Here is a 25,452-nt window from a genome sequence, read left to right on the forward strand (position 1 = left end):
CTGTTTGGGAGAGAAGGGTGGATTTATTGGCAGCTCTTGAACAGGCAGTAGGGTTTTTATTACAGGCATCATTCAGGGCGAAATTAGCAATGTGACCTGCTATTTAAGCTAAATAAATTGAGTTAAGAGATTGACGTGGATAAATGTCACGTTAAATGTCATCATAAAAAAAATATGTTTCACTGACTGACTGTAAGCCACCACTGGAAACGTTTCTGGTCCCATTCTTTTTGCTCCTGATGATCCTTCCGCCCAATAATTCCCACTATTCTTGTTTTGGTTCCAGGCATTGCTCAATATTTTGAGAGAAATGCCATAATGTTTTTTATTGATCCTTGATGTCTGGTGCACTCTCAGATAGTAAAGTAACAATCCTCTCTACCTCTCCAAATCGCATCAACAGATGTTGTGACAGCAGAGCTTTTTATGAAAGACCCCAAAGGCGGTCAATGTTTCCCAAGAAGAGTGCTTCGATTTCCGTCAGTCGGTGGAAGGATAAAGTGAGGGCCTAGTCTGAGTTTATAACATTGATGACTATACTCACTACAACCTAAGTAAAACCCACAGTACACTATGTTAGCCTATCATATACTGTATTCAACGTGTAGGGTGAGCTTAAAGGGGGCAGAGAATGCAAGTTGTTTAGCAGCAGGGATACTAATCACCATTTGAGGTGACTGCCAGGAGCTTTAAAGGAATAGTCAACATTTTGGGAGATTCACTTAATTGCTTTCTTGCCAACTTAAAGTGACTACTTTAAAATGTAAATGAAACTCATTTATTCACAGATGATTTTAAATGACCTATAACAGGAAGCGAGACCATCAGTGAAAAGGATGCTTGATTGTACAGTATATGTTTTTTATTAATATATTATATATATATATATATATATATATATTAGAGGTGGGCATAGATTAATTTTTTTAATCTAGATTAATCTAGATTAATTTTGAAATTAATCTAGATTAATCTAGATTAAAATGGCTCATTTGAATTCATTCATAATATGTGTGTTCTCCTAAATAATGACTCAAAGTAAGTCTTTGAGAACGTGTTTCTCAAGCCAGGTGGCGCATCAGACCAGGGGCTCATCTCCTGTTTCCAACATGCATCACAAACTGCTTGAGGAAGCTGTTCTACTATGATAATTGGTGATGAAAATAAATAATGTTCAACAAGATGTACTTGTGTTTACAAACTGTTTATTCAGTTAAACATGAACTTTGAACTGTAGGCCATAAGAGGTAACGATGAATTGTTTAGGGCTGCAACTAACGATTATTTCAATAATCGATTAATCGGTCGATTATTTTTTCGATTAATCGATGAATCGGATAAAAAAAATAAACATTTGTAAATGCTGCATCTTTATTCAAAAACTGAACATTACTTCAAATTCACAGTGCACACTGAAGTGTCAAAACACCAGGTTATTGCTCCAACGTCCCGGAACTATTAAAAGTAATATTAAATGATAAAAAATTAATAATAAACTTAACTGGGATAACACAAAAAAAAACATACAATGTATGATATACATTTATACAGTATAAGGGATGTCCATGGTAAACCAGTCAACCGATAATATTTTTAACCGGTAAATACTAACGGTTAAAAAAATTAAATCATCTTAATTTCTCTCAGATGACAGGAGAGTTAATTTGTATTGATATTGATACCATTTTCAAGACTCCTTAACGATCCAAGTCTTTATTGATATCAAAATTGATAATTTTCTATTATTTTGTTGAAATAGAACTTGTATTATTGCTTTAATTGCTGATATGATCATAGCTCTAGATAGGACATTAAACAGGTCATAATTCCATTCCATCTTTACTATCTATTTTATCTTGCTGGGAAAACAAGTTTCGCCAAAATCTCAAATTTCTTTTTTTTTGTGTTGCATTTGAACACATCAATCATATTACTGAGCCGGCCTGAACACATCACAGTTGACATGTTTGCTACTTTTTTTAAGCTAACTAGCTTTATATCCTTCCGATTTTAACATGGATTTAAAATCTGGATCACTATTTTTAACTGACGGGACTTTCTACACCGTTCGGTTGTATGATTACTGCCGCTGCATTGAATGACTGTTGATGCGCCGATGCCGATTCTCCGAGCACGTCTGCACACCGTCTGCAGCAGCAGCTGACAGAGTTATTTTGGACTAGACGGATACTGAGTTGATGGAGTTTTTTTTAACCCAAAGAAAGCAAAGGTACAACACTTTTATATAGGCCTGCAGTCCAGTGTTAGATATGACCAAAATACAAGCTGTGGCCGCTCACACTATAGCTTTCCCGCACGTGAAGCGAGCCTTCACGTGCGGAAGGGGGTTCACCCCGACGGCGAACAGCATCTCCCCTGAGCCGAACAGGAGGTGGAATTAAGAGATTAACGGCGATATTTTTTTTATCGCCCGATAAGAGTTTTGCGTTAACGCAGCCGTTAACGCCGTTATCGGCCCACCACTAATATATATATATAAACACAAGCTTTTCTGGTTTGCCTAGTTTCCCGGGAAATCGTATACAGTATATATATATATATATATATATATATATATATATATATATATATATATATGGTTCTAAATCAAAGTTTAGTTTACTTCACCATCGTAATAACCATAATACTGTGACATGGTCACATATAAATGCATTACCTCATCGTGATACATCCTGTGGTCTCTTGTTTTACTCACTTCCTAAACAAATGCACGCACCAGCAGCACCTGCTAGCAGAGCTCATTAGGACAGCAGGTGTTGGTGTCGTGAATCAACAAAATCTGAAAGTTCCTCATAGTCACTTCAAATAAGAAAATCAATACCCCAATCATGTACACTTTACAAACACGATTTGTGGATTTAAAATTTTTTTTTTTTACGTCAGGATAGCTGTTCCCCCAGTTGTCACTCTTGATGCTATGCTAATCGTCGGATGACTCCAGCTCTATAGTGAAAAGACAAATATCACATCTTACTTACAAAGCAAATAGGTAAATTTGACTACTACTTTAACTAAGCAGTTTTGCTTCATCTGCTGAACACGCATATGAAAAAAGTTCAGGTATTTTCATGAAACAAAGCTTTGTTAATTAAAACAACGTATTTGCTAAAAGGTCATTGCATTCCTTTCAGCAAAATGGAGCGGATTATGTAAAATATTACTTTTTAAAATACCTTGTAATATATTTAGCATGATTTGCATGACAGGGTGCGCCAGCGAGTAGACTGCAGTGTGACCCGTGGCTCAGTGGAGGAGGGAAGGGAAAATAAATTACAAGCTCATGGATTATGATCAGAGTCTCACAAGGAAAAGGCAGTTAAGGATATGCATGCATATAACTTTAAATAACAAAATACACGTTTTGTAATTGAGGATAGACAAACATTGACGGGGTGAGAGTGGTTTTACTTTACCTTTGCAATGTGTCTTTTCTCTGGTGCTTTGTGCGGAACATAAGAAGAATTCACACTGGTCTCGCTGCAATTAGCACCCGGGCCACCAAACCCCAAAGGCGGGTGATCGCTAGTGCCAATTCCCCAAACAACCACCTCCCAAACCTCACACACACACAGACACACACACACACAGACACAGACACACAGACACACAGACACACACACACACACACACGCACACGCACACACACACACACACACACAGCCCAATCCTCCCTCCTTTCACTATCGCTGGGGTGTTGCTAAGGGTTTGCTCCAACATGCAGCTATGTGGCAATGTATACCCTGTAACTGTTCACAAGTGGCATATTTTCAGCCTCGAAGGGCGTGTCACACAATGCCACATTAGCAAATGTGATGTTTTCTTGGTAGCACTCAACAAGCTGACACAATGTGACAGACAGACAGTCACGGGGGAGGAGGGCTTCCCCACCCAGGACATGCTTGTTACAAAGTGTGAAAAAGTGAGCGAGTGACACAGACAAAGAGTCACAAACTGAGAGAGAGAGAGACTTCTATCAGCATGTTTTCCACGCATATCTGCAGCTACAGTATGTACTATAATGACCACAATAGTAACAGAGAGGGTAAACATATAAAGCAGCATAAACAGGCTGAGAGAATGTCTGTGTAATGAGGGAGCAGCGCCAAGTGGCCTGTACCCATCCTCATGGTCTGGAGTACGCGTAGATGGACAACTGCGGTCACTTAATAGACGATGTTATGAGAAACCATGGCAGTTTAACATCCACTTATTTCATTTTATTGAACCAAAGAGAGTTTGCTGACCATTTTCTATCTATTCAGCGTTGCTTCACATTGATAGGTTTGACCTCAAGAGTTCGTTATTAGCATATGCTAAAGGGCAACACACTGCATCTACATATAGTGTTATACGTTGCACTTCTTTTTTTATTTACGTTTATAGTTTAGCTATTTGTCATGTTAAACCAGTTCCCAGAATAAGTTCACCACAATGTCACACTATTCAGACTGATATTCAATAGGACTTCTCTGTGAAGGAAAATCCACATTTCCTGTGCATAAACTGTCCTTGTGCGCTGCATATGAGGTCCAATGTACTTTGGAAAGAATAAAGTCACAATAATCCGTAAGTACGAGTAATAAACATTTATCCAATGGCATGTCAAGAGACCTTGTGGTGGGAAAGGCAAACGCAGCCCATTCATTTTTCACTGCTCGGATGGATGAATTTCTAGTTGAGCCATAAATCTCGTTGCAGATTCTACATCATTATTCTTTGATGTCAATCACTGATGCTGTGAAGAGTGTACAATAAGATACGATCCTTCTGTGCCTCTATAAACTCACAGTGAAAGATGCCACAGCGTTCTGTCTCTTTGAGCATGGCTGATATACATTATCTCAAGTGTTAATACAGTGCACACTTTCAAAACGGCAACTGAGACGCTCGCCGAATAACAAACGAGTGGGCAGAATACAGAATCTACAATGGGCAGATTGAAAGTTAAAAGGCTGTAAAATGAGCGTGTGTTCAAATAGAGAGAGAGAGAGAGAGAGAGAGAGAGAGAGAGAGCGAAGCTGTGAACGGGCGTATTATTGTCGGTTTCTTATAACGCTCCCCTGGCTTTCACAAGGCTCTTGATTAGCAAACAGCAGCCCCCGAGATAAAACACTCATACACACGGACTGGATTTGCATGTAAAGTGACTTGGAGCTTTTCATGCATGCAGCTACTCCAGGCAAAAGAGAAAACATGATGCTTTTAGATGCTGCTCCTTGTTGCAGGAGTGCTCCCGACTCCCCCTTTTCTTTTGTGTCCTTATAGGTCAACTCTTCTTCTTTCTCATATCTTAAGCCACATCAAACAAGTTACCCAAAGTGACATGGTGTGTATACTGTGTAGTAATAAAGAGTGAGCAGACACTTGCAAATGTTATGATTGTGTCATGCTCGTTATAGATGTATGACTTCAAAAACACCATGAGCTCATGAATATGTACCCACAATTTCTGGTCACATTTTGAAGAAGTCGGATTGGGATTTGCATTCACGCATATTGTAATTCCTAAACATTTGACATGCAAGTCTAGGCACATTCGCAGGTCTCGTGCAAACTGGAACAACAGGACGGCAAGCACAAAGCACACAGACAATGTGCCGCAGCTGCACACTTCATTCCACACCCCAGCCTTTGTGGCTTTGTGTATACTGACAAGATTATTATAAAAACACAGAGATGATTAAACAGCACCTTAAGAAGATGTGCGTGAACTGAGAGACATTGCGAATATTTATATGGATAATTTAGTTTAGACATGAAGAGATGCTGAGGCAATACCGCGTATTTCTTTCATGCTTCTTCACTTCACCCCTAGTAATGACTAGGCTAAATATAATTTATGACTTGCATCATAATTTATTCAACGACTTGCTGATTAATTATGTAGGGCCGAAATGTAATATCTCTGATTATGTGTGACAGTAGATTTTCATCGTTACAGATGGAAGGAATTTCTAACAGCGGGTTTATGCTAAGCAGCTTTCTTTTATAAATTGACACAGACACATTAGAGGCAGCAAATGTGAAAAAAAGTGTTTATCCCCTTGCTTGATAATACAACACTGAAGGATTATCTTATGCAATACTATGCATGCATCTATTAAAAATTACTTTAAGGTCATAATTTAATCCCTGGGACATAGGGAGGATTCAGTTTGTAGAAGCTAAGCTGATTTGGTTCTACACTGATTTAATTTTAATTTTTTTACAGTAATGCCACTACTTTTCAAATGTATTTCATTTTTGAAAATAACTGAATCTATAGCCTTCGAGCAAAGTAAAATGATTCTCTTACCTATGCCAAATACAGAGAGGGATATGGTCAAAACCTTTCATCCATTTTTCATGCTTGTTTAACTTTTCCTAGGTACTGCCCTAAATCCATTTTCCACAGGAATTTTGAGGAGCCTTAGCTCAAGCTTGGTGCAGACACCTTGTTAAATATATATCGGCTGAGCGGTGGGCAACCTGCTGAAGTGGTAGTGTGCCTCAACTCTAGATGAACGATGTGAGAGAATGAATGATAGATCCTAGAGTAAATCAAAACCTCAATTTATGTAGCCTTTTATAAAAGGCTGGTGTGGCACATGTACTGGATTGCATAGGAAAAGAATATTTTAGGCACACAATGTAGTTGCACAATGCAAACTGATGTGATCCAGACATGACAGCCAGAGCAGCAAGGCTACGTTAGCTAGCCATGTATGAATGTGTTTAACCCTATTTCAGAAAATTGCAGAAACTCTCCAGTTAGTCTGCTAGAAGAAAACATGCCTTTCTGTTCCAGTGTAGTGTATTTCCATGGCACAGTTGATGTCTCTCCAGTGATAAGCAGGACATCAGTTGCCGCGGGCACAACTGAAAATACAAAATAGTGTTAGTGATGTTCAGTCAATGAATGGATTTTGTTTTGCTTAAAAAAATGATATATATATATATATATATATATATATATATATATATATATACACACACACTGTATACAGTATATAACTAGGGATCAAAGTAGTGTTAGCAAAATCTGACTAGGTGGTACATGCATATCCTAAATCAAACTAGGCAACTTGTCTGCTCCTCATTTCCAACAAGGAATCAAGTGTATGGTTCCCTAAATCCAACTAGAGACAGGTACGTTTCCTAAATTCAACATGGCATTTTGTGTGTTCCCTAAATCCCACAAAGCCTCATACATAGACTTATTTCCACTGAGTGGTACATATCTTTTCAGTTCAGTATGGTACACATGTATTTGTGTTTCCACTGTCCAAAGTTAGGAAGGGTACCAAAATAAGCAAACTGTGCCATACCTATTTTTGTCACCCTTTCGAAGTTGTCCCAAAGGGTGCAGCTAAACACTGCAGTCTGTTGATTGGACAATACGTTCATAATTTATTTGCGAGAGATAAACCACTGTTTGTTATCTCTTCTCCAAGAGTGAACAATTTTGTGTTTTGAGAAAAATGACTGAGCAGAGATCTTTGTTTACTGTGTCGCATTATTCCTCTTCATTGAATTTATTGGCGGGCTAAGTGTGTCTGATGTCTGATATAGTAAGCCTGATCTAGGGTTACCCTTCAGTATCAAACTGAACGGTACTGCTCAGTGGAAACGGTTCACACGTTTGTGTTCCTTAGATCAGACAGCACATCATGTGTATCCTTAACCATTGTGTTTCTTTAATGCGATACCCAGTCTGTAAGACACACCCATACTGTCCACATCATCCACAGTATGCTTCTCTTCTGTTGCTGTTTAGTGAGTCACTGTCTCCCAGCTGATCTTTATTTAATCTCTTTTAGAGGTCTCCGGTGGGAGGCAATGATAAAGGGAGGAAGAGAGAGACAGTGGAATAGAGTTCCTCTCTGCTGAAGCCCGATGAGCTTCCCTAAGCTAAGGCTCCCCAGGGAGTGCTCATGTGTCCAAAACCCTAGCAACTTTGCACACTCAAGTGGTTATAGTTAGAGAGTGTGTTTACGTGTGTGGGCTCATGTTCAATGTACACTTACAGACTAATATGCACTCTAAACGTTTTGATATTTTCCGTCTCAATATCTAGCAGAACTGCACCGAGTTAATGTGTTTCATTAAAACTGATGATTTAAAGCATCAGCTGTAAAATCTACTACATGTAAGGAATTGCAGCCTGTTGCCAATCCATGATTAAGTTTCCTCAAGGCTTAAAAGTTGAGAGCCTCTAACAAAAGCCTTCCGTGTCATCTTCTTAATTAAGTTGACTGGGACGGAAAAATCAATGCTTGGTAAGCTTTTAGTAAGTGTGTTTCATAGAAAGATGGTCGATTTTCTAGCTGTTCGGACACACACAATAAGAGCTACAGTTTCTTTGGCGGTGAGTCCGTCAAATAAAGAAATCCCCAAAGTAAATCAACAAGTAGTTTAACAGATGGAGGAGGACCCAGCTCAGCTTTCTTTTCCCCCAACCCTAACCAATCCATTTGGCGGGCTTGCAGGTGGCAACCAGGCTGACAGTGGAGGGTTGTTCCAGCGCAGGTTCTGCTCACTGATCTCTCTCCCGAGATGCTGTATACCTCCTTGCACAAGAGATCTACCACGGAGAAGACAGAGAAATGGTTTTCTCCACTTTTCCTCTGCCTTTTCTCTATCTTAAAAGAAGCGCCTGTTTGCCTGCGATGCAGCAAGCAAGATGAAGATCAAACTTTTATCTCAGCGAGAAGCAGGTAGACACACATTCGTAGACAGCGCAAATGCTTTAACGCATGCTGCTGTCCCAGCAATGCATACTCTCTCATCCTGATGCCTAAAGGAGTTCTTTCAATTTGCAGAAGATGAGAGGCAGGGAAGAAGCGCAAGAGAGAGACAATCTGACAGATAGAGAGAGAGAGAAAGAGGCTGGATGTATTATCCACCTTGCTTCACTTCTCCCTGGGACCCAGAGGCTTCTCCAAAGCTTTTAGTAAAGCAACAAGCGGCTGTGTGATGGATCAAACGGCAGCAGCAGCCACTTCCTAGCCTACCTAGCAGACTTCTGGCTTTGATATTTCAGTCACTACCAGTCCCTGCGTTGAGTCAGTTTTATACCCAGCCAGGAAATGAATCTTGTTACTTGGTGGTCTCTCCTCACTTCCCCCCTCCCCCCATCCCTCACCCCCTCATCTACCTCCCCTAGCAACTCCAGGCTTAGCTCTACCAAGATTGCGGTAAAGCTTTCCTTATTCCACGCTTTGGTCCTGGCTAAAAGGTGATCAATGCATTTGCCATTGTAATTACTGCCAGCCCTGTGGGCAAAAAGCAAGATTGGCTTTTAGTCACTTTATGTGAGTCTGAATTGAATCCACTCACTCCTCACTACTCTCTTACTCTCTTTCCCATTGGGTCTGGCTTGTTGAGACTTCCATTGGTTTCACTCAAAGCCGACCATACAGTACATGCCTTTTTATTTTCACTTTCAGATTAAGGGCCTTGAATCTCTTGTAAATCAAGAACATGTTTTTTCCAATGCATGCTTGGACTATTACAACTGGAAGCTGCAGTTTTGAAAACATCTTGTAATTTAAGATCAACAGAGAAGAAATCTGATTGGCAGAAGCCAACTGGATAAGAGTAGAAATAGGAACAATTGCTTTGGCCGTTCGTCCTATTTTCATGTTTGTGTTGGTTAAGAGCTAATATTTTCATTGGATTGCGGGGTGGCATAGTGTTGAAATTGAACTATTTGGTTTGGAATTCAGTGTACACTACTTGTGATCTAATCAAGTGTGACAGTGTGAGTAGTATGTGCTAAGCATAAACCAAAACCAAAATGATTGTTAAGTCCCAAATGTGCAAGTTGTATTTGTTTTACCATTAAGCTCCAGTATATTTCAAAGATAAATGTTGTCCCCTTAGTAAAAACTGACAAAATATCCTAACCTGCTAGTATACGGTATATGTATGCTACAGCTTCAAACTGTGCACAATTTGTAAGCCAGGACACTCAAAACAAACAATTTCCCCTAAAGCACCCTGATTGTAGCTTTTCTGGAGTTGCTCTCAATTCCTCTTAGACTCCATTGTAACCTAATACCATACCGGGCTTCACATGGCCAGGTACTGGATTACAGCAGTGAGCTTTGAACACCGTCTCAACAGACCAAGTCAGGTCTGGTTTGGTCAGACAGCGATTGAGCTTTTGCTGGACCTTGGGTTTAGAATAGTATCTATTTAAACCCATAGAGTCTACCTCCTGACTATCTAATAAACGTATAGTTTGAACAAAACCATGCAGTAATATCATCCCGCTTTATGTGAATTATTTCTCTTTTGCTATCTATTATATGTCTGGTTTATTTTTTCTTTGTTTCTGAATTATTGTTGGTTTTTACTTCCCTCAGTCTGTTGTTCTTATGGTCCCATTTATTTTGATAGAGCTCTTTATTTTCATGTGTTTTTGGGGGGTGTCCTGAGGGTGGATTTATACTTTAACGATCATGTATATTTGCATCTTCAAAAGAGCGTGCTCCGGGGCTATATAGGATTATGCAAAAGCATTGGCAATAAAAACTGTCTTTTAAGCCTTTATTGCACGACATTATTTACCCAAGGATTTAGGAGATGCTTAGCAGGCATACTGGCTACTGTATATTACATGCATACATCTTTATAAGCAGTGCCCTCCCTTATACTCACTGACTTGTACACCTGGGAGCTGTGTTGGTGAGGGGCGTATTTGTGCATCATCCTATCCTGAGCGAAGCACTTACACTGTACTACATCAGTTAGGTGTTCCATTCCAATTGAGACCTTATACATTGTGACCTTTAGAAGAATGTGCCTGACATGTAATGAAGCAAATTATTGTATCATTCTTTATATCCCAGTTGTTTTTTTAACTGATCCATTCTAAGAGGAGCATATTGACTTATTCCTAAAGGACGTGAAGACAACAAATGCATGGTTCCTCGACCAGCATCTTATAAGAGAAAATTATACATGAGTAATTGATTGTTTCCATACAAACGAGCCTATGATTAAATATTGAACTGTGCGGTGCTATTGAAAGAGAGTAATCATAGTCCTGACGTTCCTGACAGGAGACAAGTGGTAACATTGTCACAGGGATTGTCAAATCAGATGTAATTCATGCAGTGGCATGCTGAATAGGCAATAAGAAGGAGCTTGTGTAAACCTAATTACATCAAACGTTAGCACATCAACAATCCTCTATCTCCTTTATAGATTAGCTGCAAGGTAACAAGTGGAGAGTAATGACCCGCTGAAATTTGCATTTTTTTGTTAGAACCTCTTGCTCGTTTTATTTCTCTCTCTCTAAATATCTCTTTAAGTCTGGAGGCACATTTGCACTCGGGATCAGCCTTTACACGTCCGACATTTCCAAAGAGCTAAACGAGACTCTTGCTATGGCCCCTGCCATCCTATTGATCTCCCTCTCTTGCTCTCCAAGTGGAGTTTATGCACTAAATTTAGTTTAGTGCTAAGGGCCCTCATTAATAATAGATCCATTTGTAGGGGGTGGAGAGACCATCACTGATTGATTTCAAAGGGAAAGAGAGAGAGAGAGAGTGACAGAAAGAGACAGAGGAAGTGAGAAAGAGAGACAAGAGAGAATACCAGGTTTATCTGTGTGAGTCCTATCTCCTCAGAAGCCTGAGTCAGCTTCATCCTGCAATATATAAGTTAAACACACACACACACACACACACACACACACACACACACACACACACACACACACACACACACACACACACACACACACACACACACACACACACACACACACAATATACTATATCAGCCAGGTCATCATGCATCGACATTTTCATCTCCAAATCGGGTGCTTTACGGCGTCAATATGTGGGATAAAAACATAGACTAACATGAACGCAGCAAAATAAGATGAATAGAGAGCCGCATGAGCAACACGGTTATGTAATGGTGCATGCAAATGCACTATGTTTGAGTCGACAATTTTCTAACAGATGGGATGCAGCTCCATTCATTAAACAGGCATATTCCCATCCTACAGCAAATTACATAGTCACAACAAACCTGTTGACCATCAGTCATTAACAGGGAATACATGATGCTACATGACAAAACGTCCTACCAAAAAAAAGGGAAAATACGCTTGCATGTGATAAAAAATGTATACATGGGTAAATGACAGATGGTCAAGACATAAGTATCAATATATATATATATATGACAACACAAGCTTATATACAGAAACATTGTGTGTATAGAAAGGTAAAGACATGCATATGTGTTTTGTGAGAAGCAATGCAACCACATGTCACATGTATTTATCTCTGGTGTCCATTATCATGTAAAATGCTACTGTAAGTGCCTAGCATAATCCAAATGTTAACATTAGCTAACATTATAACAAAGCTACAAGATAAACCAGATGTTAGCATCATTGTTATTCTCCAATGTCACATGTGAGCAAACATATTAATATTTTACGTCATGATGCAAGCTGAAGTCATACAGAAAGCCAACATAAACAATACGTTAAACATTTGTTTTTTGCATAATACACTTGAGAAAAACATTGGTGGCTTGTTATTTTTGCCAGGTTTACAATCATCATAATGGCAGAGATATCCATCCATTGAGTATAATCCAATGCCCTATATGTCAAAGGGCTGAATTAGGAGCTTCCAATTCAGAAAAAGTAAAAAAAATAAAAAATAAATGTAAAGTGTAAAATTGATCAGTTAAATTTTTTCGACTAAATCATGTCTGTGGGAATCTTGCTGAACATGTGCCAGCTACTTCGATGCACAGTTATATATTATAGATCTTAACCAAATCCTCCAGCCTGATACCCTAAGTACTTTAGGTGGGGCAGCTATAGTTGTCAGAGGGGATCTTATTTGGATTGGATGTGGCTGTCTTGCCACGGGGTGCAGCTGTAATGACAGGCCTTTCAGCAGCCACACAACCACACTGAGCATGGCTCATCACAGACAGCAGCCCTACAGGGGAATTATGTGGAGCGACCTGGCACCACAGCACTACATTTTCCAGCAGACTGCCTCTTGGGTTGTGTTGACAGTGAGTAAGCCTTGAATTTACTCTGCCAGTCAATAAATCCCCCTCTCACCAAACCAATGGGAATTGATGGATCATTGGAGGTGCTATTTTCTTTCCATATGTTGCACTTGTTTTATGTGATGTGCAGCTGTGGTTAATGTGTTGCCTAAGATAGTTGAAAACTTGTACATCAGTCAGTGCAGATGCATAGAGCACAGACGTGCAGCCTTCAGCTTCACTAAACTTGGAAACATGGAAATATTTATACAATAGATAAAGTACATGTTTGTACACATACTGCTGCTGACAGAGACACATCTGTGGTTAGTATTTGGGTTTTATAACAACCATTTTCATTACTGAAACTTCATTCATTACAAAGACATCCACAGCAACATGGTTATACACCTGTGTGTATGTGTGTTTATGTGTCTGTGTTTCAGAAAGCTCCAGGATCAAAGTGTCAAAGCAATCCCCAGTGCAGTGCACCAGGAGGCGAGTGGTGTTTGTGCTTGCTAATCAGCCTCCTGCTCAAAAAGCCCCTGGCTTTGTCTCATGTCCCCCCTGCTTCTGAAGATAATATGACACACAGTTGTGCTGGTTTAATTCATAATAATGGGCTGACATGTCAGGATTATTAATCAAAGGAACTCCCAGAAAGCAGAGGCTTCTGTGAGCCTTGTGGGGAGTCGTGCATTCAAGAGCTGCATATCTGATTAAAACACTGCCAGCATTATGATCCGGGGCCTCTTAGATCAGATAGTTAAGCAATTATGCCTGAGTGAACACTCACAAGTAATTGAGAGACGGGTGCATGTTCCAGCTGTTCTGTCTTTGAGTGTGACGGGCGTCGGCACAGCCAGCTCTTGACCTCACAGATCTGAAACAGCTTGCTTACCCGCCATTTACCAACATATCATAGATTGGGCAACAGAGATATGAATAGTACAGTGCGTATATTAGTTGATATGTAAAACCAATGGACTCAAATTATATTTTCTTCTTGGCCCAACATTATGGCAGTAAAAGGTGTCCAATTACTTCTTTTTGTATTTTTGTATGAGGTCTACAGGAGTTACATGGAGCCCCACAACAAAGCTGAGACAACATTGTTTCTTCATTATGTGGTAAATTTACTAAATATTACAATATTCATATATTGTACCATTACCGCTGAAATTACAGTCATTACTGTATGTTGGTTTTGTGTATTTGAAACAAGGGAACACTCCTGAGAGTGATAATTACCCAAAAACATTGACGACTTTCAAAACCGGTTGTTGTTGAATATTAACAAAGTATTAACATGAAATGTTTGGAACAAAAATCAGCCATTAGAGTTGCAAGTTATACAAAATATTATCAAACAATATTTTGATAAATAAACACCCTTGTTTATTTCAGACACCCTATGAAGTACATTTATTTTGAATGATTTGACAGTACATTTTATAAATGTATATACAGTATTGTAAATACAGCAAAGTGAAAAAGTCAGGATACAGAGCTGTGTTTGCCTGTGGCATCAGAGGCTGTGCTTTTTGTCAACATCCTGTTTAGTGAGTGGGTTGACCCCTCACACAAGGTTATTCCAGTTCTTGTATTGATGATGCTGTAGTTCTGAGACACCTCTTCTGTTAACACTTTCTCTCTGCAGTTTGCAATGCATATAGTGAGTCACCATGGTGACAGTTATGTCAACAACATTAACTGGCAGCATAATTTCCCCCCCTCAACTTACTGTGCCATACTGTCACACCCTTCACATTTGACATACAACTTTTATGACAATTTATCCTCATACCATTATTATAATAATCCTCAAAAATGATATCCAGCATTAACTTTGTTGTGTTGCTGGACGAAAAATAAAACTTAAACAAAAACATCACAGGTGACTTTGATGCAAGCGGGACTCCAACATCCTGTTTCAGCAGGAAACGCATTAACCACATTAAGATTTTGTTTTTTGTCTCTCTTTGTCAGACGCATAGCTGTTCTGTGTTTTTTTATTTTTTTCCCTGAAATGAAGTTAAGCTCACCCTTATCCTTTTGTATCCATTTTTATATTACTCTATATTGTACGGTTACAAATGAAGAATGTCCCTACTGAGATCTTAGAGAAGCAAAATTTACATTTTTCTAATTGGGATTCTGAATCATAACCTTTAACTGATAAATTGTACACGGAACGTTAATCCCGTTTTTATGTTTCATCTGTCTCTGCAGTGATGGCTAATGAACCAATGCAAACCCCCTCTGGTCCCTGGGGAGAGGGCAGAGGGGGAGGGGGGCAGCCTCTGCAGAACTGCAGCAGGGCTGGCTGGTCCTGTCAGCTGGCTGTGTTCAAGTGTCAGCTCGGCTCCCTGGATCAGCCTGCCTTTCAATGGCACCACCTCCCCTCTAATCCCTGCCTGTCATTCCGTTGCATTCACAGCACGGGCCCTCCCCTGCACAAGCCCTCGGCATAACAGACTTCTCAGTGTAGTCGCTCATCTCTCATGCCTCTCTCCTTCTCTCTCTCTCTTTCTCTTTTCCACTCCGTTCAGTTTAATTCAGTTCATTTCATTTAAATTCTATTTAAGTATGCTTCAAATGATGCATATTTCAACAGTAACCTGTGCTACCAAAGCAATATATTAGCAGATGAAGTTAGAAACAACAGACAATTCAACAAAAAAGAACAATACAATTAACTCATTATTAAACTACAAATCCCACCATAAATGTTACTTGTTAATGTCAGATCTCCCTCAGCCTTTCTCATGTAAATGAACAAGTCTGAATTTTCTCCTTAATGTGATTTCATGTCATGCCAATAAAAACTCTACGCCGCTTTTGGCTGCAGCAAAATTATATCATTTGACTACATTTCTCTCTCTCTCTCTGTCTCTCTCCTTCTCTCTCTCACTCTAGTATGGTAATGTGCATTCCTGCCTCAGTTCAGCTGCCATGACAACTCATGGGTTGTCTCCCCATGCGGGATTGTGGGACTGCAGGGATTTAATAGAGAATGTCTTCTACTGTAAAAGACAGCACGGACACCTCAACCTAGGGGATACTCTATTCATGCACCAGGCACGGAGTCCATTATGGGATAAGTGCAGAGGTATTTTTCCATGAGATGTAGAAAGAAATGTATAGCGTGTCATGTGCTGATTTTGATTTCAAGCTGGCAGAGCGGAAGGTTCAGTAGAGTGACAGACTAGTTAGATATTTCACATGGAGGGATGTACACTAAGGTCAGCAGTGTTGTTATTCTGTACTAGAATGTATGTAGTTATTGTGAATGCTGCAAGTATTTTTTGTGTATGTTCAAAAAGCTGTCAGTATTATATGTGTATAGATTGCATTTGTTTGCACCTCAAAGGGATACATTCCTGCGTTCCAATACCCATACGTTTTGCTAATTAGTATGGTAGAAAAAAGATTTAGGATGTCCCAATTCTTCTGTCAGATTTAGTATGCTTAAAAATACCTGGATGTAAATAAAATAAAATAAATAAGTAAAAGCATGTCACAATTGTATGCCTACTGCATGCTAACTAAATTCTGTTTATAGTCAGATGTAGTAGGTAGTATAGAAAAAAAAAGAGATTTGGAACGCAGGGATTGTTTTTCAATAATTTGACAATTCCTTCTTGTTACCAAAAATCTGCAATATTTAGGGGAGCCATTTATCCGTGCAGTTAGAAGGAATGTTGAACATTGAGCCCTTCCTTTACCATAATTACTGTCTAATGGTTCAAATGAAAGCTCCCCCGAACGGTTAACACATCTCCAGCAACGCTAGTTTGGTACTTACTGCACTTATTCTTATTCTTAGTCCAAAATGAAATAAGTAACTGTATAAATACACACATTACATTATGTAGTTTAATGAGATCAACCAATGTGCTATTACTCAGTGGAGATGCTACTCGATAGCACAGACATCTGCGGCCAGTATATTCTTACCATTAAGCACACCTTTAAAGTGCCTGCCAACTTAATCAAGAGTAATGCCCAATCCCAATTCACCCCTTTGCCTTAACCCTTAGCCCTACCCCTTTTAATTGCCTGTTCACGTGAAGAGGTAGAGTAGGGGTGTCTCAACTTCCTCTGGCATCAAGGGTTAGGAGGAGTGAGAGTGAAAGGTAGATGGCCCTTCAAAATAGATGTTCCAGACCCACACTCCAAACCAAGGGCTATGACAAATCTCCCATAAAGTTTTGCAAATCTTAAGCAAAAAATATGGCAAAGAGCCACATTTGTTTTTCTTTAGTTAATAAGATTAAAAAATTATGAAAATCATCATATTTTCTTAGTTGTGTTGTTTTTGTTTTGGTGTTGTTTCATTGTATCAAGCATATAAAAAAGATGGCTTGTATCTAGCTAACAATACCTAGCAAGTTGTGTAACTCCTTGTGTCACTCATCACACTACCGACAACTGCTGATAATGTAGCAGTCTTGTAGTGGTGTTCCTTTTCATAGGGGAATATCTTTACCCCCTGGGCAATGGCTAGGGGTGGCAAGGGCTAGTGCCAAAAAGAGAATTGCAAATCCCTCAGTCACAAGTACAGCTGAGGCTGATGGGAATGTCAGTTTAGAGGTTAGTTGAAAGGTGAACTTTTGACCTGCTGGTGGTGCCAGATGAAACGTAAGGGGATTACCAAAGTCAGTAGGATTCATTCTCTGGGCATATGGATGTACAAAATGTCATGCAATACAACCATTATTATATAAAATGAATATAAAAAAATGTTTGCGTATTTCATAAAGTCTAGAATTTTTGAGAGTCTGGTTAATTAGAAAAAGCAGTATCATTCCTTCAAATTTGTCTTTTGTCTTATGTCTTTTGGTCATATCTGTTGTAATTTTTGTATTTGAAAGGTTGCAGGAGCTTCAGAGTCTTATGTTTGACCAAGAGAACATATTTAAATACATTTATACTAGTAGATAGTTAAATGAAAACCACAGTGTATGTGTCAAGTTTCTACTGCTGCCAGTTGTGTGTGCTGAATGCTCAATAAATCCATTGGTTTGTATTCCCAGCTTGTCTGGCAGCTCCATTAGCCATTTAAGAGCTTCTGCAGTGTTGGCTGATGGCTGATTCAGTAAATGTTTCTTTAGATAGCTGTGTCAGTATGGGAAGGTGACTGTGGCTAAAAGCAGAACGGCACTGACCTTTGAACCTCCAGCTACTGAGCTGTGATAAAATGCTGACACAATGGACTTCCACACCCCGTGAGTATCTGTCTCTTTTTCTCTCTGCGCCTTCCTCTCTGTCTCTCGCTCTCTCTCCAAAGTTCAACCCCATGCATTATCTACTTGCTTTGAGAGCCAGCTAATTAAATCACACATCGTAAAAAAACACAACTCCTGACGTCTGTGCTTTTGAGTGTGTGTTTGTGTGTGTGTGTAAGTACATCTCCAAAACACAACCCCACACAGCTGGAGGGATGCCAACTGTTGCCTGCCAAAGACATTAAGCAGTGAATCTAAACTTTGTTTGTATGTCCATATGCACTCGCAACCTGTGAATATTTGCAGCTTGTGTGCTGCAATTTGAATAAGGCAAGTAGAGGTTATTGGCGGTGCAACTTCCCTGTGATTAACAGTGGTGCAGATGGTTTACAGCTGCCTTTTACCTAGGGAATTCACTCTTAATATTTACAATGAGGCCAACATAGAGCGCTTTGCAGTTGCTCCGCTGTCCCTGGTGCCAGGAATAAGTATGAAATCCCCCAGCCATTCACAGGGCACAGATTGCAACACGACCTGCTGTCCAGCCTTTCACACAGATACTGTACTTGGTGGATTGCCGCCATCAGATCAGATGTTTGTCTTTAATTGTCAAACACAGTAGCAACAAGGTAAACAGGATATTACTGGTATGTGTTGCAGTGTTACCACCTGATTAGAATTAAAGGTGGAGTCATCGATTTTGGAGAATGCTTGTTATCAACATCACTTTTTGTGAATATCAGTGAACATCTCCTAAAGATCCACTAACTGTCCATTGTGTGTGTGCGCTGAAAAAAATCCAGTGTAAATACAAAGCCTAGGCTCTGTTAACAACGTACATGTTAACAAAAGTGGACCCACCGTAGCAACATGCCAGTTTATAGAGCCCATGCTGTGTATTAACACTGGATACATACAGGTAGCGTATCTTGAGATATTGATTGATTTTGACAAAAAGTGATTTTTAAACAAACATTATCCAGTGTTGCTGACTCCACCTTTAAATATTATGTAACAGAAAGAACAGATACATGTCAAAGAGAAAGTAAGATATTGTGTGCTCAGCTCTTAGAAAAAGCCCAGGATATGTAGCTAAAGTAAACATTGCTTCCCTCTACTCATAATTATTTTTATCGCCATCCTCTCTCCACATATTGACATAATGTGCAGCCTAATGATGAGATATGCTCAGTGTGGAGACATCTGGGCGGCTCTACAGCACGCAAAATGTGAAGTGGATTGCTGCAGAGATTTGCCAGTAAAAGCTTTTGGAATCAACCCCATTGATAATAAACCGTAGTGTCTCGTAAAGGGGTTACTAGATCAGTCAGAGTCTGTAAAGTCATTATATCAAGCATCCAACTCTCCAAGCGGGCTAAAGTGGCTACAGCTGTGTTCAAAAAGCAGTCATGTTTCGTCATCGCCTAATGCCGGGTTTACACTCTGGTGTTTTGTTTGCTGTGGTAGGGCAAATTCAACCAGCGGTGAAAAGAAGTGTTCCCCAATGCAGCTTTATTCCATTATGCTGCTAAAGACATCAATGCGCTCACCTGCTTACAGTGACAATCAAATCTTAAGGTGCTGATGCTTAGCAGGTATAATGTTTACCAAGTTCTCCATCTTAGTGTTGGCATGCAAATATTTGATAATTATAGCACTCAACACAATGTACAGCTGGGGCTGATGGGAATGTAATTACTGTTGTCTGATGATGGTCAGGGGATCACCAATCATTACAATTCATCATTTGGGGACCATGAATGTCTATGGGAAATTATGAATTATTAAAAAGGACAATATATATTAAAGATGTCAAAACATTTCACCAAAAATGTCAACATCATGGAAGAAATGAAAGAATGTGGAGCCACTAGAGCTGTCAGCGTTAACATGACATACCCGTACTTGTAATCAAGCCGCCGTAGCAGTTTCCGGCTTTGTATTGCCTCGCTCAAGGAGACAAACGAATACAAACGCTTCTAGATGGCTGGTTTTACTTTAAAAAAATCCCAAATGTTTCAGGGTGCGTGACCACATTGGGTGCTTTTTTTTAAGGTCAGAGCGCTTCCAATGCACACAGACAACCACAAGATTAAGACAAGCTCTATTTTTAAAGTAGACATTGTTTTACCTCAGGCTCATTGCACTCCTTTTGATTTGAAATTCATCTAAATGTCAATTTTTTGTCAATGTCAACTAACTTTCTTTGCATTTATTTGATTCCCAATCATGATACGCTGTTAAGAACTGCTTTACATTGTTAATATGGAATTAAAACCTGTTGTGAAATGCAAACTAATAGAATTGAGAAAAGTGATAAAACATGTGATTAATCAAAATTAACTACGGGAGATGTTTCTATTAATCGCAATATAAAATAATTAATTGTTTGACAGCCCTAGGAGCCACACAACTCACTTGGCTTAAAGTGTGAAACTCTTCAGTTTATCTGCCTTCCCCTCATGGTCTTGTTCATTTTCTTCGATTGAACAATGTAGTAAAAAAGCAAAAGCTCCATTTCTCTAGGGAGACTGGATTTACCATTACTCTGAGATATCCCTACTCCCTGCTCGACAACTTCCAAATCATTTTCAGTGTGAAACACATTAAATAGTGACTCCGGCATCTCAAACATATCAACAGTATATTAAATGGTCAGTGAAATGATTCTGATTGTGTTTTTATTGTACGTAGTCCAACTACTTCACATCCTGATGCGGTTGAGTAACATCCCACTGTGGGATTTCTTCTATGCCGCAATGGGAACATAGCATAGTATACAAAAATGCTGAAGGATTGACCGCAGACCAAAATACTCTTATTTTATTCTCTTAGTGTCCCAATGTACACAGTGCTGAGCACCGCTGGTGCTGAAAAATAGCACACTGTGGGCGTATTACAGTCACACTGGGCCCATTGTGTATGAGCTGTATAAAATGTCAGCTCCAGATCCATTAAAATGCAACACGCCCGCCTGACCAACTGGCTCTTAATATACTTGCGAAAAAGGGAACATGTGCTTAACCGTGCAGTGTTAAGGCATGCATACTTTCTCGCTGCTTTTCTCGTGCTTTCTCACCCTCATCAATAGAATGTCAGTCAGGGAAAAAGAACGAGAAAAAGGCCTCCTACTGACAAATCACCAGCACTTTGTGGTCCATGTCTTTGGATGGTATAATTGGTGTTATGAGAGGTGTGCATAGTGTCACGGTCATGTGATCTCCATTAAAAAAACACGATGACATCCACGCCTGGCCTGTCGCCACTGCTCCCAGAGCGTGTAACGGCTGAAAAGAGAAGCAAGAGGAATTATTAGGTGCAAATCACGGCGAGGTGCTCCTGCTGGTAGCTGTGCTAATCAGAGTAAATGATGACTTAAGCAAAACACACAGGGTTTATCTGGGTGGGGGGTGGGGAGGGCCGAGGGCGGTTGCTCTGGTAATGTCGTTCAGCTGAGGAAGGGTGGAGGGGTTAAACAGGGGGATGCAGTATATCTGTTTAACGTCCCCATGAATTATTAGTTGCCTGGCTGCAAATCTAATGCATCTGCGTTGCAATCAAACTGTAATGTGTGATGCATCATGTGTGTTTTCTGTGAAGCACGTAAGGAATGTGGATCGTAAAATGATCATCTGCCCAGCTTTTTTTTTTTATCAAATGTGAAGCGGTGCATTTATCATAATAGAAACGCTGACAGTGTGTTTATCTGTGTGCAAGGGCTCTTAGTATGCCCTTGTACATATCTGGGCTACATGCATTTTTGCTAATGCAGGAATGTCCACAAAATGTGTAAGCAAGCATACACATTTGCACTTTCTCACTCTGTATTGTATATTATTATGAGGGAAAGACATCCTCCACACAACCACACACACTAAACACAAGAATATCCGACAACACAGCGCACATTATAGGTCTTTTATGTGGCTAAACCTTTCTTCAACTTGCGTGTTTAAATTGCAACTAACACTTTTAAATGTGTCCTTTCAAGAAGGCTGCAGATAAAAAGTTTCCACATTAAACTGTTCTTGAATACTATATTAGGTTTTATGAACGATAAAGCTGTCATTCCAGCCCCAAAATTTATGAACTGCCAAAGAATATTAGTCCTAAAGCGAATGAAGTGTTTTAATGGCAGACAAATTGAGTGAGAGTGGGCTCAAATTTTGCCGTTCAAGATAAGCCCGCAAAGTGTCTGAGAAAGACCTCGTCCTTATCTTTCACTCTCTTATTCATACAGTGCTGTATATCCGTGCACCCATTTCACAAAGACAAGCCCAGACTGCAGAGACAAATGGGTGACTTTGAAATGCTACTTTTGAGACAGAGAGCAGAGAAACCAAGGGAGTCCATTCCTTCTCTATCTCGCCAATATCTGTTACTTCTTTCCTCCAATTTCTTATCATAACAATGACTGTAATGGCTTAAGAAACAGCATCGCCAAAGCTAAACGCAAAGTGCAGTCAAAACACATGCTCCATCTATACTGATATTATGAAATATTTCATGTGACATCATAAACAGTACATTGGCATAAAGTTTGCCCTGCGGCTCACACAATCTCGGTTCATGTGAGGTTATTAGAGCCTGTTCTGCCGAGCGCACAGCACAGAAGAAGTGAGCCTCTAATTCAGCAAATTGTCTGTGCGAAGCAGCCCACTGTTCAGCTGCAAAGCAAGCAGCAGCTCAATGAGACACGCAGAGTCCTGTGCCCAGTAATCATGAGGAGAGACCTGGCACTCTGCGAGCAGGAATGAGAAAAGAAAGCGTCCTACAGCTCAGTCACGAGGAGAGCTGTGTTGATAGCGATAACTATGATGATTGAGACGATGAATCAGAGCAGCTTCAAGAGCAGCAGCCACCAGTTTAGCAAATCTATTACTCCTGGAGATCAGAACATCACGTTTTTTTTTTACTTGCAATTTTTGTTTTGTAGTTTATAATTAATCATACAACATAACATACATAATCAAGTCTCCTCCATGTGCCTTTTTAAAACTGGCAACCAGGACTGCTATAGGGCTGCAACAACATAACACGTTTGAAACCGATATAGCTGGTTTATGTTTACTTTTATTACAACCAGGCAGATATTTTATAAGCATCAGACTCATTCGTGTTCTAAAGCAGGAGGTGAATGTTAGCTTTGAACATGCGACTGAGTATGACTAAAGTTCAGCAGCCAATCACCTGTTTTGACTTAAAGGTTGAGTCATCGATTCAGAGGGCATGATGTTAGCAACGGTGGGCCACCTTTGTTGACACACACTTAGTTCACATACCGGCTTACCGAGCTTAGGCTGTGTATTATCACCAGATATTTTTCAGCGCTGACAATACGTACATATAGCGGATCATGAGGAGATATTCACTGATTTTGACAAAAAGTGATTTCGACATCAATTGTTCTCCAGAATGGATTTCTTTATTGCTGAGCTATATGGAGAGTATGAGTCTAGCAGTAAGCCAACACTTTTAGCCAAAACACAATTGTTAGCAGCTGTAGGTGAAAATATTTAAAAGCCCAGTTTATGAGAGCAAACGTGTGTACTATTATTGCACTAATGCATGCACCAAACAACAATCATGAGGCAGGTCAAATGCGGGTAATTAATTCTCAGTCAATAATGCAAATAAGTGCACAGGGTAAAACTAAAGCAGGAAAACCATGACAACCACACAAACAGATATACAGTTAGCATGGGATATTATAACTGAAAAACAGTTAGTCCCTTGGGTCTCCGACATGACCGACAATATGGTTATGATTTATGAAGCCCTTGTACACTGACGAGAAGGACATGGTTTGTTCCTGGAAGCTTTGGTGAATGACAGCAAACAGGAGAACATTTGCTGCTCTGAGTAACGAAATGCAGGGGAATGCAGCAAAGAAAGAAAATAAAAAAAAAACACAATGTTTTCTTCATAACGTCATCCTCCAGCAGGACGCCACATGGGCTTGTTGTTGTTGCTGCAAAGCTGTATTTAATCAGTGGTGACAACACAAGATGACATGGATATTGAGCTGTGCAGTCTCCTACTTAAGTTGTAATGGGAGAATTGTTACTTATGGCCGACCTGCCAGCCTTAGCTGAAGTTCCCCCGCAGCTACATGTTATGAAATATGCATTGGGAGTAGGTCACTTGATATACTTATAAAGATGAAGGATACTAAGGCTACATTACATACCTTTTTTACCACCTAAATGAATTGTGATGCTTTGTCAAAGAAATAAATAATAATAATAAAAAAATCTTTCCATTTTCCCTTTGTATTCCGTTTTTTTGCTTGCCTCTCTGCCTTTACTTTCATTCTCTCACATGGGTACTTTGCGCTTTATTGAATGTCTCTTGTAATATTTGTTGTACGATGAAGTGCTGTAAAGTACTATCTTGTCATTTATGAAAAGGTGGTTTAGAAGATGTTAGAGCCAATTCTGTCCAGAATCTCTCTACCAGTGAGAAAATGTCCTGGGAACAAGTCTAAAACATCACATTTTGAAATGAGACGGTACAAACCTGTTATTGAAGAAAATCTTTGCAAAAAGTAGCAACCAATGTGATGAAAATAGAGCAGATTTTAGAAAAGAGGGCATCAAAGGTGGAGTCAGCACTTCAGGAGAACGCTTGTTGTCAAAATCAGTGAATATTTCGTCATTAACCGCTAACCATCTGTACTGTTTTTTTTTGTGTTAATACACAGCCTAGGCTCTGTTAATCAGAATGTATACACATGGTATGCAAATCAAGGGGCACTCTTAGTTAGCAACAACCCTGTTTACAAAGTCTAGGCTGTGTATCAACATTTTTTTCAGCGCATAAACATTACATACAGGTAGCAGATTGTGAGGAGATTTTCACTAATTTTGCCGAAAAGTGATTTTGACAACACACATTCTGCAGAATCACTGACTCCACCTTTAAATCATCTGCTCTACATTGGCTTGAACTTTGATGACTGATACCCAGCCTCTAGAATGACTATGGTTTACTGAACCATGCTGTAAATGGATGCAGTTGATCGTTTGTCTTTTTTAGTGTGTTGTAGAGAATTGTGTTGTATTCAAGATGAAGAGCTGTTACTGATTCATGGATAAGTGGGCACTAATGTGGTGGAAAGTGTCTGGTTTCCTAATAAAAGGCTGAGCGATTACTTCAAACAAAGATCTAGCCAATTTGTTTCTGA

This window comes from Ammodytes marinus (genome assembly GCF_949987685.1).
Source record: "Ammodytes marinus genome assembly, chromosome: 2".
Lineage (NCBI taxonomy): Eukaryota > Metazoa > Chordata > Actinopteri > Uranoscopiformes > Ammodytidae > Ammodytes > Ammodytes marinus.